The following is an 18,756-nucleotide window of genomic DNA, read 5'->3' on the forward strand; positions in this document are numbered from 1 at the left end:
CAGCAGAGAGGGCAGGTGGTGTGAGGTGGGCTGGAGATGATGAAGAGGATATCCTGCAGCCGGGACACCCATGGAGGTGGGGCTGGCTGACACAGGAGGCTGCCTCTGTGACATCACAGTGGCAGCAGGGGTCTCCCTGCTGCTCCCTCTCTCTCAGAGGGACTGGGGCCACTCCAGGGGTACCTATCGGAGGCCTGGGTGTCTTCTCTGTCATCTGGATCAGTGCTTTGATTACTATGCATAAGAATCACCTGGGCATCTTAGTAAACGATCAGATTCTGAAGGTTGGGGATGGCTCCCACGTGAAAGTGACCAGACCACATGGGGTTGTAAGACCCTAGACCAGTGCTGACAAAGAGAAATGAGATATGACGTGATTTAAACTTTTCTAGTAGCCACATTAAAAAAAGTAAAATGCACACACACCCTGCAATACAACAATGATATCTTATGCAGTGCTGTCGTCAAAGTCAAATGCAGTCCTCCCCCAAACGATAAAGTTGGGTTCAATGGAAAAATAATTTACACTGTTTCCATTCTTATTTATTTATTTATATTTATTTATTTACTATTTTTGGCTGCACCTTGCGGCATGCAAGACTTAGTTCCCCAACCAAGGACTGAACCCATGCCCCCTGCACTGGAAGCTCAGAGTCTTAACCACTGGACCGCCAGGGCAATCCTGCTTCCATTTTTAAAATTTAAATTAAAATGAAATAAAATTAGAAATCCAGTGCCTCAGTTGCACTCCACCGAGGGCTTTGAGGACTGCGTAGCTGCATGTGGCTAAACTGGGCTACTGGACAGCTCAGCTCTAGACCATTCCCAGAAAAGATAGCGATGTACAGAAATTACTCTAAAGGACTAGTATCTGGAAACTAGTAGGTGTTCACTAATATTATTTTAATAAGTACATAATGAGGATTTGGGGGCTGTTAACACTGAGACGTAACTCTGAGGCTTGAAGAGAGTTTTCCGGCCAAGGGTCTGGCGGGGGACTTTCTGCCCTGTGAAGTGTCATGCCCAGTCCACCTCTGAGCTTTTACTTGGGTGCCCCTCACTGGGACTCCTTTTTCTTCCTTGTCACCCCACGTAAATCCTACGTGACCTTCAGGACACACAGTTCCGGCCTCAATTCAGCCAAAAGTCTTGCCTTGTTATTCTAGCCCTCATTTCTCTCCCTTTCCTTTGAGCTTGCAAAGCATGGATGGCCCAGCTGCGCTACGGGGAGCTTCTTTCCACGGGGTCTTGCGCTGCTTGCTATGCTTCAGGTGTGGTAGCCTGTCTCCCTCATGAGATTCTAAGCTGCTGGAGGACAGACCTACTTCTTTACTTTTATTGTGCTTAATATAGCGTTAAGGGCGTAATAGCTGCTCAATGAATATTATTTGATTTAATGAGCTAAGATACCTAAGTAAACGTCCGAGAGAGCACATCAGATCTCAAAGTACCAATAACTTGAACAAAAGGAATAACATGCCTTGTTCTCAGAACGTCTCAATTTGATCAAGATGTCAGTTCTCCCTAAGTTAATTTATAAATGTAATGGAACCCTAATACAAATACCAATGAGCATTTAAAAAGAGGCAGATTGATATTAAGAACACAGGAACTTTCCTGTGAAAAAACAAATGCCCAAGACTTGCTAGGAAAACACTGGAAAGAAGGAGCTCTGAGGGGAGGATTAGCCCTAACATATGCTAAGCCTCTGTAACTAAAATAATATGGTATTTACTGGTGCATGGCTAGACAAACAGACCAGTGAAATAGAAGAGAAAGTCCAGAAATAAACACAGCTACAAGTAGACATCCAGTATCTGACAAGGGTGATATCTATAATGACCGAGGCAAAGATGATCGTTTAACAAATGCTATTGGCACAGACTGATAGCCATTTAGAAAAATATAAATTGGATTCATTTTTATACCCTATATAAGAACAAACTCTAAATGAACTAGAGATCTAAATGCAAGAATGAAATTATACAAGTACCAGAAGAAAGCATGGGTGAATTCCTCTACAGCTTGGGTGTAAATAAAGGCTTCCTAATGATCTAAAAATCCAGATACTAGATAAGAAAAGATTGATAAGTTTGACTACACTAAAACACCAAACAAACGAAACAAACCGGGAGAAAATATTTGTGATATGTATGACAGATAAAAGACTAATATCCCTAATATAGAGAGTAATTTTAAAAATTAAGGGGGGAAAAGGGCCCAAATTCCTATAGATAAGCGCAAAATTCAGAAATAGGTGGTTCACAAAAAGAGAAATTTTAATGATCCTAAACATATGAAAAGATGTTCAACTTCATTTAAGAGCCATGCAAATTAAAACTATAAAGAAATCATTTCTTATCTGTCAGACTGGCAAAACTATAAAGCTTGACAGTACACTCTGTTGATGAGACTGTGAGGAAGCAGGTCCTTTTCATTCATGGCTGGCAGGAATCCAAAATGGTACCACCCTGTGGAGGAGAATTTGGCAGTATTTAACCAAATTGCATGTGCTTTATCCCTTGACCACAGAAACCCAACTTCTAGGAATTTACCCTGAAGGTGCATCTCCAATAGTATGAAAATATATATGCACAAAGTTATTCACTGCAGCATTTTTTGTAATTGGAAAATATTGGAAACTACCTAGATCTCTAAGCGTAGGAGATGGGTTGAATAAAAGATGGTATATACATGCAGTGGAGCACTGTGCAGCTGTATGAAGAAAAGCCAGAAAACAAAATAAGGGAGTTTTCTCTGAACTAGTATCAAATGATTTCCAGGAAATACTAACTGAAAAAATGGAAAGTACAGGAGAGGATATATAGTATGCCGTCTTTTGTGTAAAAAGGGAACAGATATGAAACATACATATATCTTATTGTCACCAAAAGAAACACAGGAAAGATGAGTCAGAAAACAATCAACTTGCTTACTTACCAGAGGGAGGGCATGGACGCGATGCAGGAGGGAGTGGGACTTCTCTGGGAACAATACTTTTTGTATAGTTTGGCTTTTGGAAGCATGTTAATCTTCTGCGTATTCAAAAATAAAATTAAAACAAGATGGGAAGGGAAAGAAAAGCCTAAAACGAAACAAACTGAAACGAATGAATCCAACTGTATTTCAACCACACTGAAGGAGAAAAAGCAAAAGAAAGAGCAAATCTAAGTAACTCATGAACACGTTGTTTGACTATTTATCTCCTGTCTTGGCTGAGGTTGAGTGGAGGAGAATAGTAATCAACTCCCAAACTCTTCTTAGTATATCATCTTATTCATCTCATGGTGAGATGTGTCAAGAAATTTGGAAGCTGTTTTAGATGTACTGTGGCATTGGGCAAATGAAGAAATGTGTTAATGCTGTTGGGAGTGAGAAGCCCCATATGGGAAATGGACATCAAAGTGTGGAATGGGGAAGGCAAGAAGGAACCCTGTGGGGCTGGATTGGAATTGGAGGCATCAATGTGAACTCATGATTTCATGTATATATACATACACACATATGCATATGTATGTATACATATACATACATACATACACATGTGCACGTAAATATGTATACGCGTATATGTATTGTGCATGTGTATGTATATATAATATGTATATGGTATTATGTTTGTATGTATGTGTATAAATACATGTATATTTTTTCTAGCTTTGTCTACTGAAAGGGCCTAGAAGCAGAGACACCCCAGTAGCAATGAGTACCTACAACATAAATCTTGGCCTCTAATTCCAAGAGCTCCTCAAAGAAATGGCCAGTTCCAGAGCTGGGACAAGGTAGATACATGATGAGCTTGGAACATTTGGCCAGAAAGTAAAGAAATGCATGAAAAATAAATGATGAGGGGCTTCGCAAGGACACAGGAACCACCTTGAAGGTATTTCTACTGGCTAAATCTGGTACAGTTTGAGCGCCAAAATAATTAAGTATAGCATTGAATAATAAACCATTGAAAAAAGTAGGAATTAATAAGTCCCTACTAATAAATACATGGGCAGATAGATAAACAAATATATAACATTCTATTTTAAAAAGTTGGACTGTGTTCCTAAACAATGTCAATGTCACAAAAATCAAAAGCTAGGGAAATATTTCAGATTAAAGGAATTAAAGACACATGACATTGCAGCTCTATTTACAATAGCCAGGACATGGAAGCAACCTAAGTGTCCATCGACAGATGAATGGATAAAGATGTGGCACAGATATACAATGGAACATTACTCAGCCATAAAAAGAAACAAAATTGAATTATTTGTAGTGAGGTGGATGGACCTAGAGTGTGTCATACAGAGTGAAGTAAGTCAGAAAGAGAAAAACAAATACCATATGCTAACACATATATATGGAATCTAAAAAAAAAAAGTGGTTATGAAGAACCTAGGGGCAGGGTAGGAATAAAGACTCAGACATAGAGAATGGACTTGAGGACATGGGGAGGGGGAAGGGTAAACTGGGACAAAGTGAGAGAGTGGCATGGACATATATACACTACCAAATGTAGGGTGGATAGCTAGTGGGAAGCAGCCGCATAGCACAGGGAGATCAGCTCGGTGCTTTGTGACCACCTAGAGGGGTGGGATAGGGAGGGTGGGAGGGAGACCCAAGAGGGAGGAGATATGGGGATATATGTATACATACAGCTGATTCACTTTGTTATACAGCAGAAACTAACACACATTGTAAAGCAATTATACTGTAATAAAGATGTTTAAAAAAAAAAGACACATGACAACTAAATGAAATACCTGATCCCAGGCTGGATTCTGTACTGAGGCAGGAAAAAAACTAAAGATAAAGGATTTTATTGAGTCAATTTATACCAATTGACTAAATAAAAGTATTGTATTAGTGCTGATTATCAACTAAAGTTGATAATTGCATTATGATTGTGTGAGAAAATATCCCTATTCTTACTAAATAAACAATAAAGTGTTTAGGAGCAACGGGCCCTGATGTAAGCAATTTATTATCAGAAGGTTCAGAAAAATTTATCTCTCTATGAAAGAGAGAATGGGAGCGGGCACAAATGATACAGCAAATGAGGTAAAGTTGCAACAATAGATAAATTGGGGGAAGGATAACAGGTCTTTGTATTATTTGTATTGCAGTTTTCCCATGAATTTTAAATTATTTCTGTCCCCTGCCCTCACCCCTCCAAAAAATACTAAAAGTGTCTAGAGACTCCGAAACAGTTCTCAGCTATGCTTACAGAATAGTTGTGGACACATCCAGAGCTGGCATTAAATCCTTTCGGGACCAGGGCTTTTGTCCCAGTGTGGCTCCTGGTCTTGTTCTTATCCATCTCTCGTTTATTGTGTTATTGTTCATAAAGGAAAGTGGAACCGCAGTTTCTTCTAGTTCACCTGGTTCATTCCTGGGGGCAAAGAACAAACCTTACTCATCTCTGAAATCCCCACAGTGTACTTGCTCAGTTACCATTTGCAGACTTGAAATGGATTGAGTGAACCCAGCTTGTCGTACTACCTGAGACTTTTGTGTGATGGTCTGGAGAAAAACCTCTTCAAGTCAAGGAGTGTTCTCTAGTCAGCAGCAGCTCCCAGATCTGGCGAAAGTGGTATAAACAGTGCTGGGGGCAGTGTTTAGCAGATAAAGTGGTTGTGATAGCCTCAAAATGCACTCCTCCCCGCCCCCCCCCCCAAAAGAGGATATTAGATATCCGAATCTCTGGAACCTGTGAATGTTACCTAATATGCTAAAAAAGGACTTTTCAGGTATGATGAAGTTAAGGACCTTGAGATAGGGAGATGACCTTGGATCATCAGGGGGGCCCTAAATGCAACCACATGTATCCTTATAAGAGGGAGTAGAAGGAGATTAGACGCAAAGAGAAGAGGAGACAATGTGACCATGGATGCAGACTGGAGTGATGTCCTACAAGCCAAGGAACGCTGGCAGTCACACCAGGAGTTGGAAGAGGCAGGGGAGGATTCTCCCCTGAGCCTCCAGAAGGAACGTGAGCCCCCCTGATTTTGGCCTAGTGAAACAACCTTCAGACTTGTGGCCTCCAGAAATCTGGGAAAGTACATTTCTGCTGTTTTAAGCTCTCGAGTTTTGTGTTAATTTGTTAGAGGAGTCTTAGGAAACTGACACAGTGGTAGAAACTGAACTTTCTTCAACTTCTGTCCTCACCCTCCAGCCCATTACATATTCTTTCAGGAAGGTGTGTCCACCCTGAGCCTTATTGCTTTTAATTTATAACGTAGAAAAATAGAATATGTAGGGATGCTGAGAGTAAAGGAGCAAAGGTCTGCAAAATACAACCTCATCATGCAAGCCTCTCCTCCCTCTAATACGGAAAGGTAGGTGGTTCCCAGCCTTGCCATGTGTCTCTGATCCATCCAGATATCACAGGCACAAGGTGATCCAAATTGACTGTATAAATAATCCTACCTCTTGTCTTTTTCTTTCTTAAATCATTATTTGGCTGAGAAAGGATCTAATTCAGAATTTAAAAAGAAATCCAATTGCATGTACTTATTAGTCAGACTCCCCTTAATAAAATTTAATGCACTTAAACTCCTCATCATTAATTTGGTTCATTGTCTCATTTAATCCCCATAATGCAACCAGGTAGGTTTATTAATATTATTTTACTGATGAGGATGACCTTGAGGATGTGACTTTACAGATGATGATTCATGACTTTCTGATAAGTTATGGTAGAATGGCAGATCTAAGGGGAGTTCTACGCAAGCATGGCCTGGACACACATTTTACCCAACTTACTGGGGTGATTAGCAAATATGGCAGAAGTTCAGAGAACGTGAATCTCCATGGAGGCAAACAGAATGGACAGGGCTCAGGAGGGACAGGAATTCCGGTGGAATTTGGAGTTGGTGGAGTCATCAGTGATTCCAACATAACTAAGTCTGCTTAGGTTTCCAACTGTCTCTGGTATCATGTGACTTTGAGAGAGTCCAGGACAGGAGTTTTCTTGAATGTAGGTCATTTCTATCTTGGCTGTGAAGATTCTAAACCATCTGCATTCTGTACTGGATAACGGGTAGAATTTGAACATTTGGAGGTGATATTACCCATGTGGCAAAGAACAGTTTAAAAAATGCATGGTTAAAAAATACAGCTGATACTTCAGTCTCCAAGGCAATTATAATATTCTGGCTTTCCCTCTTGATATAAGTAGTTGCTGGCACTATATAAAGATGATGGGGGCTTCCCTGGTGGCGCAGTGGTTGAGAGTCCGCCGGCCAATTCAGGGGACACGGGTTCGTGCCCCATTCTGGGAAGATCCCATATGCCATGGAGCGGCTGGGCCCATGAGCCACGGCCGCTGAGTCTGCGCGTCCAGAGCCTGTGCTCCACAATGGGAGAGGCCACAACAGTGAGAGGCCCGCGTAACACACACACAAAAAAAAGATGACGGGATGGATGGTAGGTAGAATGGAATTGAAGGGTTAGTGCCAAAACTCTTAGGTTAAGTCATTGAAACTTCGAAGAAATCTGTTTCCTCATCTCTAAAATGGGGTTAATAAAATCTTTCCTACTTATTTCATGAGGATGTCATAAAGCTAAAATGAGGAAATGTGAACTTCTTAAGAGCTTTGGATTTAGACAGATCTTGGTTCTAATCTACTTTTTCCACTTAGAGAACTTTGACCTAGTTTATTCAAAATCTCTCTAGTCTAGTTTCTGTGTCTGAACTGTCTGTGGAGATAGTAGCAGCTACTTCATAGGGTCTTAGAGGAAATTAAACGAGATAACAAGTACAAAGCATTTAATAATGCCAGGCATAGGGTAAACATCTCATTCATAGAAGCTCTGATTATTATTAAGAGTCATAATAATAATAATTATTATTATTTTAATAATAATAATTGTAATTTAATTATTTTAATTAATTATTAAATAAATAAATATTTTAATTAATTATTATAATTAAGAGTCATAACTGACATACAAGGGATTTAAAAGGTTAAAAGGAACTGTGCGTCGTACTACTGATGGTAGCAGGTAGTAGTTGGTACAAGGCTCGCAAGGTCTAAGCATGCCTGTGAAATCTGCAAATACGTTTTTATTTATTAATGACAGTGAGCAAGGCGAATATGCTTGTTCGGGCAATTAGCTTGAGACAGAAGTACGACCAAGCCCTAATTACTTTTCCCAGCTGAGACATTGTCCACCTATATTTCGATTTCAGGTATTCCTACTAATCCTGGCGTTTTGGGAAGCCTTTGGCTCCATGTGCAACTTGATCTTCTACTTCCTGAGACTGTAAATTCCTTGAGAATAAAGACAGCTTTTTCTCGGCCATTGAGCCGGTGGGCCTTGGTGAGGACGGCGTGGGTGTTCAATACATTAAGTACTAATCGGTGTCCGGGCCTGGCAGGAATGGTTCACATTTCCACCCAGGGGAATTGCGCGCAGGGGACGTGGAGCGGGGGAGGTGCTAATGATTTGCCAGGCTTGGGAGCCTCTTATTCAGGAGAGCGCTCGTGCTTTTCTCCCTGGGGCTTCCATCCACAGCGGTATGAATGAAAGTAAATTCTGAAGCAAAGCCTAGAGGACTGGTTATGGCTCCTTTCTTTCTCTTTTGAAGTAGTGGCTTCCATTAATTTAGACAACGAAAGTCTAGGCTCTGATACTTCCTAGCTGTGGGAGCTGGACTGTCATTAGGCCACTTTGAGCCTCAAGTTTCTTTTTTTTTTTTTTTTTTTTGTTGTACACGGGCCTCTCACTGTTGTGGCCTCTCCCGTTGTGCAGCACAGGCTCCGGACGCACCAGCCGTTCTGCGGCATGTGGGATCTTCCCGGACCGGGGCACGAACCCGTGTCCCCTGCATCGGCAGGCGGACTCTCAACCACCGCGCCACCAGGGAAGCCCAATTTTCTTATTTTTAAAACAGGGGCTAAGAAGCTACTGTACAGCACAGGGAACTCTACTCAGTGCTCTGTGGTGACCTAAATGGAAAGGAAATCCAAAAACGAGGGGATATATGTATACATATAGCTGATTCACTTTGCTGTACAGCAGAAACGGACACAACCTTGTAAAGCAGCTATACTCCAATAAAAATTGATTTTAAAAAATTTAAAAGAAGGTAAAATGGGGTGATAATATCAGTTCTATTTGCTTCACAGGGTTGTCCTAAGCACTGATGAGAAAGCATACATAAAAGCTATGCACACTGATACACGGGATTGGGTACACACAGGTACTATTATGATGTCACCCCCCCCTACGGATATGGGTCTTTTTAGTGGCTTCTTGCGCGGAGATGGTAATCAGCTACATCTGAAGCACTGAGTACTCCTCTGGCTTGCTGGAGAGGTTGCTGTCCAGAGCACTTCAGCGGCTGTGCCCCCTTAGTGGCTTTCGTCCTCCGGCTCACAGACTGTGCTGTCAATTTCTCCAAAGCAACCAGGGCCCAAACCTGGCTCTCCAGAAGCAGGAGGTGTGCATGAATCTGTTCCCCCAGCTCCAGCCTCATTTGTCAGTACTGACCAGTCACTGTTCGGCCCAGAGTTGCCTGAGGCCACGAGCAAGCATTTAGGCAGCAACTGGCTGTATTTGGTGTACAGTCGAGGACCCCAGAACAGAATTTCTTTGTGGGAGAGTAACCATTCCCCCACTGTTCTGGCTTCCTGGTGCTTCCAGAATCTTCTTTAAGTATTTCCACATTTTGCCAGAGTTCTCCTTCCAGAATCTTTGCTTTAACTCTTGGGGTGGAGTGACCCACTTGTACACCTCGTCCTTGGAGTATGACACCTGACCTGGCCAATGACAAAATCGTTGGCTGATGTGTCATAGGTCAATTATATCTCCCCAGGACCCTCAGGAGAAGGGACATTATCAATTGTGACCCTTACTACCCATCACCTCATTTTGTGAGGAAATTTCCGGAAGAGAGGGGTATATTTGAGATTGCTTTTGCCCCTTGCATTGGTAATCATCAGACGTGAGTAGACAGAGGTAATTGATCCTCTGGAAAGGTCTAGAGGCTCCCTGCTTACATTTCTAATCGGCTCTGTTCTTTTTTACAAATGCTCCAAGACGCTCATGGACAAATTCCCGTCCTACCTCCACTTCTCACTTTACCCGGAGAAGGACATTTCCAGGGCAATTATAACTTCCTTTAGAATTTAATCACAGAATCACTGAACTTCAGAGTCAGTAGAGGCCTTGGAAACCACTGTCCTAAGAGTTTCATGTGGACACACGTGGACCTGGGAGCTCAAAGAGATGAGGGGATTTAAGGGACAAGGTGGCTCCCTGCTCTCTCACACTGCGTGGGGCTGACATTTCTCTTTGCAATCAACGAAGTATCATAAACTAGAAGGAAACTTGAGGGAGCTTCTGCTCTAGCCCCCTGATTGAGGCAGCATTGACCTGGCACCCAGACTGTACGCAAATCTATTTACTTCATCTTCCTACATGATGTTCTTTCACTGAGGTCTCTTATAAGTCTGTCTTTCACTCTGTCTTTTTTGCTTGTTTTTTCTCTTAATTCCTCCCTCCCTATACACTATAATTAAATATTACTATTTTAGTCTCTAGGCTTGTGATGTATTTTCTTAAAAAAAAAAAAAAAAAAAAAAAAAAAGGCACAAAGCCAAACAAAGCAGTGCTGCCATGTGGCCAGGCAACTGTATCCCAAACGTCGTTTTCCGCCAGGCACGTCGGGACACCAGGCAGGCTGGTCCCTGCTCATGCCTTCTGCTCTTCCCTCCCACTTGTTTTGAACTTAGATTCTTTCACCAAGTTCCCTAGACCCCAAAGAACACCTCTTGGGCAGACAGTCTGTCCTCTACCCTGTCTGCCACATGTTATGGAATTCCAAGTCAAACAGTGCTTTCCTGCCTTTTCCATTCAGCACAACATTCCAGAACTGTTTTCTCTGCTGGCAGGGGACTCACAAAAAGAGGAAAATGGAGCAAGCCTGTGAAGGAATAGGCTCAGTTACCACAATGGAAACGATGGAAAAGTAGATACGAAGTAGAATCCTTGTAGTTACAAATCATTCATAGGATTATTATCTCAAAAAATGTTATATATGCAAATTAAAAAACTACAGCTTGGAAATGTTTTGGAACCTGCCCAAGTTGTCTGGGAGCCAAAGGGCTGTGTTCCTTCCTTCTGGTGACCAGTAATTTTGTTAGGGAACCATTGACCGAAACTGCCTGCACGATCGATCATAACTGCTTGCATGAGCTGTCTTACAACAGGACGTCCTGATAAGGACGTTCCCCTGTTGCTGGGAAACTAGCCAGGAGAATTCGGGAGGGGCCAAAAGGAGGGAGGAGACGCCAGCCCATAATATGTCCTGCCAACCTTCCAGAAACCCTTGTGCTGGAAACAATCTTGACTGAGAGATGTGGGCACCACCAGGAAGGGTCTTGAATTGGACCAAATACGGGCCTGGGCAAGATGACTGGCCAGAGACAACCAGGAAAAGTAACCGCATTACCATAAGACCTGAGACTGTGAGCCACACGGCAGAGCAGTTCTCCTGGGTCCTCTTACCCCACTGCTCTCTGCCTGGGCACCCCTTCCCAATGAAGTCTTTTGCTTTGTCAGTACATGTGTCTCCTCAGATAATTCACTTCCGAGTGTTAGACAAGAGCCCACTCTCGGGCCCTGGAAGGGATCCCCCTTCTGGTAACAATTAGACCCAAACCAGGACTCATTTGAGGGTGAAAGGATGCATTACTAACGAGGATGCCAGTGGTCTTCTAGTTTGTACTTAAATACCTTTACTAAGACTAGGCAGTGTTGTTGAATGCAAGTTTGTGTGCCTGACGCATGGTGAGGACAAGCAAACCAAAATATCAGAGTTTGGAGCAGAGAAAGTTTTACTGCAGGGCCAAGCAAGGAGAATGGGCAGCTGGTGCTCAAAAAACCCTGAACTCCGCAATGGTTTTTGGAGAAGAGTTTTTACAGGCAGCATTTGGAGTGAGGGCTGCAGGGTGTGTGACTTTCTTCTGATTGGTTGGTGGTGAGGTAACAGGGTGGTGCTCTAGGGATCTTGCATTTGTGCTCAGCCTGAAGTTACTATCCTCCACCTGGGCGGGGCCCTTAGTTCCTGCAGAAGGACTCAGAGATATTGTTATGTATATCCCTTGAGGAGGGCCTGGATCCTGCCCCATCATTGCACTATTGTTTCTTGACTGCTTCTCCTTTGTTTCTATACTCCCTTACTTCCATAATTAGTAACTGCTTGAATTTGCCCTTTGGGACTCAGAGAAGGTAGGAGGCTGAAGCCTTTCCCCTACAAACAAGAACCTGAGACCTGGAAAGCCTTTTGTACCCAGGAGGGCCCCACAGGGTCCTGCTGGGCTTCAGCGGTGCATTAGCCTCTGGACAGCTCTGAGCATTAGCTGAAATCAGCTTCTTTGCCTTTGTGTGGATTCTCTCCATTGAGCCATCAGGCAGGACCTCATCCTTCTCCCCACAAGAACAGGCTGATGTTGGAAGATAGTTCTCCTGTCTACTGAGTCTTTTCTTCCTCAGGCTAAATCTCTCTAGTTCCATTCCTTATTTGGTGTAGTCTCTTGGTCTTTTGCCCTCTGGGCTGCTCTTCTGAAAGAGCTCCACTTTGTCTGTATTTGAAGGTGTCTGCCCAGAGCCAAAAGCAGTCCTCCTCCTTCCTGCAGCTATTAGATCTCTCAACCCGGCCTGACACAGCAGCTTCTTAGACAGACCCGGGGAACGGATGCTCAGCAGATACCCTCTTACTTTCTTGAGCTTCTTTCCACATACTTTCTTGGACATGGTGGGCAAGGATCGGCAGGCATCAGTGATGAGACCACAGGTGCAGAAGGAGGAACAGGGGCCAAAGGTCACCTGAGCTGGTCAAGCCTTTTACGAAATGGACAGGATGCAGTAGTTTGGGCTGACTTTCTGTCAAGGCTTAGTTTCCAGACTCAGACTACTTAGATTCAAATCCTGTCTTGTACCACTTATAAGATGTCTAAACTCGAGCAAGTTACTTAATCTCTGTGCCTCAGTTTCCTCATCTGGAAAATGTAAAATCATACTGCTGTTGTCAGGATGGAATTAAAGGTGCTGAGGACAGCCCCTGGTGACAAGTCTCACCCATGCTATTATTGTTATAAGTGCTGTTACTCTCTCTGCTGTCCTTTTTTCTTGGCGCTGTTGGTCACTCCTGGAGAACTTTTCTGAAGCAGCAAAAACTACAACTCACCTGAGTGCTTCAGGCTGGAGCCTCACGTTTGCCTTCCAGATTGCATGTGTCTCTGTGGGAGGATAATAACATGGAAAGCCTGTCCGTAATCCCTTTCATGCTCCTGGGGCCTTTCATGCTAAAGAATTCCAAGGCCCTTGAATAAATGAAGCCAAAACAATCATTAAAACTCTGGACATTTGTATGGCAGGTACAAGAAGTCATTCTGATAAAGCTGGTTATCTGTAGTAATTGCTCGTTATCTGAAGTTTGGGCTTTAAGGGCTTATTCTAAGTAATCTTTAAATTTCAAAGCTCAACCCAGAGTCTCCTTTCCATTCTTGTTTTCCTTTCCTTCTGGCAAACCAGAGACAAAGGCTCTGAGCACTCCTTCCAGCTCTATTTCCTCAGATGGGAGAAGAGGCGGGTGCAGGCCAAAAGAGGAAAAAGGCAGTAACATGGGATCCCTGCAAAATCACATCACAAACAGCAAAGAGAATTGGACATTTCATCTTAAGATCTCACAGCTGTTTATACTTGACATTTCTGTATCTGCAGTCAGACATAATTATACTTAATTTATGTAGAGAGCGTTTTGACCTGCCCATGGTTAGAATTTCACCTCTTAGGCATAAGCAAAAACAACAACGATATGTTGGTTTGTGAGATCAGTCCCATTGTTTCTGATTTTTAGTTAGCTCTGCAAAGTTCCTTAATCAGGGAGGTGCTGGAGGTCTGTTCTGGTCCCAGCTCTGGGTAACATGGCTGGCCTGGCCGCCTGCATGGGCGTGACTGCCATTGCTGGGGAGGAAGTTTTCCTCCCCCCTTCTAGGTTCTTCCGGCTGGTCTAAGAACGAAATTGACATGGAACAGACCAGCAGGAGACAATCAAACAGAAGTTTAATAACAAGTATGCATGGGAGAGACCCAGGAAGATGGGGTAACTCACCACAGTGTTGGCCAAAGCCCTCCCCTTAAATACTACCTTCAGCTAAAGACGAAAGAAAATGTTGGGGATAGGGGTTTGGGATTTGGAAGGGGAGGAAAGCAATTCACAAGGAGTTAGCAAAGCGAATGTTTGGCAAACGAATGTTGGCTGGGCCATCCAGAGACAGTGGGATACAGAGTGGACTCTGACCCCCAGGCCCTGCTGTTTCCCCACTCCACTCAGCCCATACTCTTTGCAGATCCCTCTAGTGACAGCTCTATTCCAGGAACAGGCCTTCTCTCTAACTTCTTTTAGGAAATTATGGGGAAGGTCAAAGCTCCTGAGTCTTCTGTTTCTTAAAAATAATCAGCCTAAGTTAATCCTCGGGCCAAAAAGGCATATTTGGGGGTGGCAAATTTTGCTTCCCTCCAGCATAGTGGGTGATTTAGAGGTTGTCACACGCACAACCGTGAATGGTCAAAGGCTGCATTCAATCACACTGCAAATCGCTCATGCTCTGGTGAAAGAAAGAGATGCTAAAATTCCATTTCCTCATGGCCACATGAACACTCTCAATAGGGCGTGCCATCTGCTTAGGGATAACCTGAACCTCTTGGGAAGATTAGGATCCATTAATCTGGGAGAATCTCTTCACAGCACAGACTTTCAAAGATGTGTGTTCCCATCTCCAGTGGCAACAGATGTACCTGGCTTTCCTCTTGCCCTCTGTCCCACACGTGGCTGGTGGGATGGAGGAAGCATTTGATGAAGTGATCTGTAGTCTCTGTCACTGCCCTCTTGGGTTCGGTGGCACATTCTTATTCCTGATTTCTGGTTTCTTTAGGGAGAAGGACAGAGAGAAGTGGATTAACATTCGGTGAGTCCTTATAATGAATCAGACACATTACATCCATGATTGTACAGGTTGTAACATTCCCTGAGAATCCTGGTGTTTTTGAAAATCCATGTTAGGGAACATGGCGGATGGTCTACACTTCAGACCAGAGCACAGGAGGTACGGGGACAGGAGGATTCTCTTTGTAGACCCTCCTCAGTTCTCTCTGCTCACAGGAGATGAAAATGCTGACACGACGTCAGATGCTAACACTGGTAGACTTCCACATCTGGGCACTTTTTGGGAGCGCAAATCTTCCTTTGCAGCTTTGTGAAATGATAGGCTCCTATTACTTTGTGGTGTCATACCCAATGGCAGTAGCATTTTGGACTTGTACTGGTGACCCTGAAGAAACAATTTAGCATCTTAGCATAACTCATTGAGAGAACATTCTCAGCACTTCATAAATCATGTGTCTGACATGCATGGCTGTTAGATGATCAGGCCGTGACCAAGGTACCTCTAGCCATCTTGCAGGACAAGTATCTCGGAGAAAGTAAACTCACTGGATACCCTGCACATGTATAATGATGTCAATAGCATGACAACTATTTATAGTATCTGCTTAATTTTGGTTCTTATCGCCTTAGTTTTGCTTTTGCTCATAAGAGTTATTGCTTGCCGACCATAATAGCTCAGAACTTATTCCATTAACATCTTTTTTGTATTGGTGACACACCTCGTGGCTCAGAGATCCCAGGAACAGTGTGAAGATGTGGCTTCTGAAGTTTGACCCTGACGGTTTCCTGTGGGTGGGCAGGTGGTCTGTTCCACATGATGAGTTGCTGGAAAGAACTTCTATGAATTATTGTATTCTGCTTTGCATATATAAATACTTAAGTCTGTGCTTAATAATATCCTTGATGTAAATATCCTATGAACACATGAACTGCTAAATCAGCCTTTCAGATAAGTTCAATGGGCTTGTCATCTCACAAACAGTTTTTAACAGCCTGCCCTCTCTCCAGGCTACAAAACCTGTAGCGCAGAGACAGTAAAACTGATTAAAAACAATTAACATTCTTTCCTATTGACTTTTCTTAAGCTTCTTCTGGTAATAGGTATGTAGAACGGTGACATATGAGACTTATCCATTTACAAGTGTTTACTGGGCATAAAGCTAAGTGTAGATGCCTGATCCAAAAGAGGCGGGAGATATTGTCCCTGCCCTCAAACACTAATAATAAAGTCCAGGAGTTAAAAATAACACTCAAGAAGTAAGCATAAAAATGTTTGACAATATGTATAAATTGTGTGACTAGCCTCTGTCCTGGAGTGCTGGGGAAGGTCATCATGGAGATCCAGAAATGCGCTGGGACTTGAAAAGAATTGTAGAATTTATATTATTAATAATAATTATAATAATGGAGCACATTACCATTTACAGTGTGTTCTTTTTATGATCCCTATACCATGTCTCTGAGATAGGTGGTGAAGCAAGGATCAGAATTTGTTGAAAAATACGCTAAGTGGACCAGATGACACCTGCACACGAAGTGGGTTTCATTACAGAAGAGGAATCTTGAGCTTAGGGAACCCAAATCTTTTATAATGGGGAGTAAAAGCCTTGATTTTTGTTCCGAAGGGAGACTCTGTCTTCCAAGGCTGTTTATTATACCAATGTCTTTGAAAAGATAAATCTGGAACAAAGAGTAGTCAGTGCCTCTCTCATAAGACATGCAAACTTATGAGAGACCCAAGGAGAATTGTCTCTCATTACTGTCTCAAGATTACCCAGCTAGTAAGCATCAGGGATAGGATTAGAACCAAAGCAGCCAAGATCATTGAAATGGTCTCACTGGTTCCCTGTCCAAGATATCAGACTCAGATTTGTTCCAACACCTGGGACCAGCCTTCCTCCTATTTGGGAAGTTTTGTTGCTGGTCTGGCTCATGTGAGGCATCACTCATCAATGATTGGGCTCCTTTTATCCCCTTTGGAGCCAAATCCCAACCTGGGGCTCCATTCTTGTGGTGTTTCTTGCCTCGTTTCTCATGGCTGAAGTGCCTGTCTTGGTACTTGACCCAGTTCAGGGATTCCCCTGCCATTTTCCGGGCCACTCTGGGTCAGCATCGCGCCTGGATCTGTGTGTCTTCTACCCCACTGTACTCGGTGCAGTTGTCACAGTTGCGGGAACTGCCGGTAGTGACCTGCCTACCAAGAGCTTTGTGCTGTCATTCCTTCTACTAAGGCTACTCTGAAGGCCTAGTTGGGCTTCAGATATCCTCTCCTGTAACATCTCCTCCCGCATGCTTGTATGAGCGTGTCCAGTGTGTTTTGTTTCTGGGTCATCGTCCAGTTGCTTACTTGATTTCGTTCCAGTGGGAGAGGGAGGGGGGATGGGGAGCTCGGAGATCAACCGAGCGGGCAGATTGCTGCCGGGTGACGGCGATGCTGGGCCAGCCCGGAGGCCACTCTGATTAGAGCCAAGGGGAAGAGTGGCGCAGAAGAGACGCTGAATGCCGGGCTGAAGAATACTGATGGAGCAACCGCGAAATCATAGAGCCTTGTAAAACGTGATGGTAGTGTGCTCGGTTTGATGGGGAGAGCATGGATTTGGGAATCAAACAGAACCGGGTTTGAGTCCTGGATCTGCTGTGTACTCGAGCACGACTGTGGAACTTTTGCTCTCTGTCTCACAGTTTCTCATCTGTAAAATGGTAGTAATAACACCTATTTCATGGGGCCGTGATGAGGACTGTCGATAACACACATGCAACCAACACCTACCACCGTGACCTCAGTTTTCAAACGCTATTCCGCATTTATCGTTATGGAATGTCTGCCCAGGGTAGACCTTAGAGCTTATTTAATCCAACCCTCTTATTTAATTAAATTAATCACTTTATTTATTGAAGTATAGTTGATTTACAATATTGTGTTAGTTTCAGCTGTACAGCATAGTGATTCGGTATTTTTGCAGGTTATACTCCATTTTAGGTTATTTACAAGATAATGGGTATAATTCCCTGTGCTCAACAGTACGTCCTTGTTGCTTATCTATTTTATATGTAGTAGTTTGTGTGGTCTAACGCTCTTATTTTACACACAATAAAAAACGAAGCACAGCGCAGTCAGAAAAATGACCTGTTTGCCCAGCCTTGCCAACTAGTGACAGCATCTTATTCACTGGACAGTGCAGGAGAGCATGCAGTCCCACATTTATAACTTGACTTTGCTGCAAAAGCAGTTAGGAGCATCTTCTGGAGACACGGTCCATGGGTTCGAGTCTGGCTTACCCTGTGCAGGGGAACTTTCCTTTCTTAGCCGTAGACTATCTACATGTAAACCAGTAAAGCGCTCCTGTGACATAGCCGGTCTCCTAGCACTTGAACCTCACTCCCTTTCCCCCATTCCTCAAAAATACCTCATCCTTTGCTGCCACTCAGGGTCACTTCAACCAGCTAATTCCTACTCATCCTGCAGGGCTCAGCCTCAGTGCCATTTTCCCAACGGAGCCTTCCCAGAACTCCAGTGAGGCAAGTTTGCCTGTCACGTGCTCCTGTAACACCCTGCGTTCTCCTTCACAGTATTCCAACCACTCCTTATGACATCACCAGCACCCTCCTTTTCCTCTGGGTGATCTCTGTGAGAGCAGCAGTTGCTTGATCTTGTTCTCCGGGACATCCCCAGAGCTCGGCACACAGTAGATGTTTAATGAATGTTGGCTAAATGATTAAACAAGGTTTTCTAACTGCAATAGTTGTTCCAGAATCTTGGCGTTGCTGCTTGGAGTGTAAAAAATACTCTCAAAATTGGAAGATAA

This window comes from Kogia breviceps, chromosome 12 (genome assembly GCF_026419965.1).
Source record: "Kogia breviceps isolate mKogBre1 chromosome 12, mKogBre1 haplotype 1, whole genome shotgun sequence".
In the NCBI taxonomy this organism is placed as follows: Eukaryota; Metazoa; Chordata; class Mammalia; order Artiodactyla; family Physeteridae; genus Kogia; species Kogia breviceps.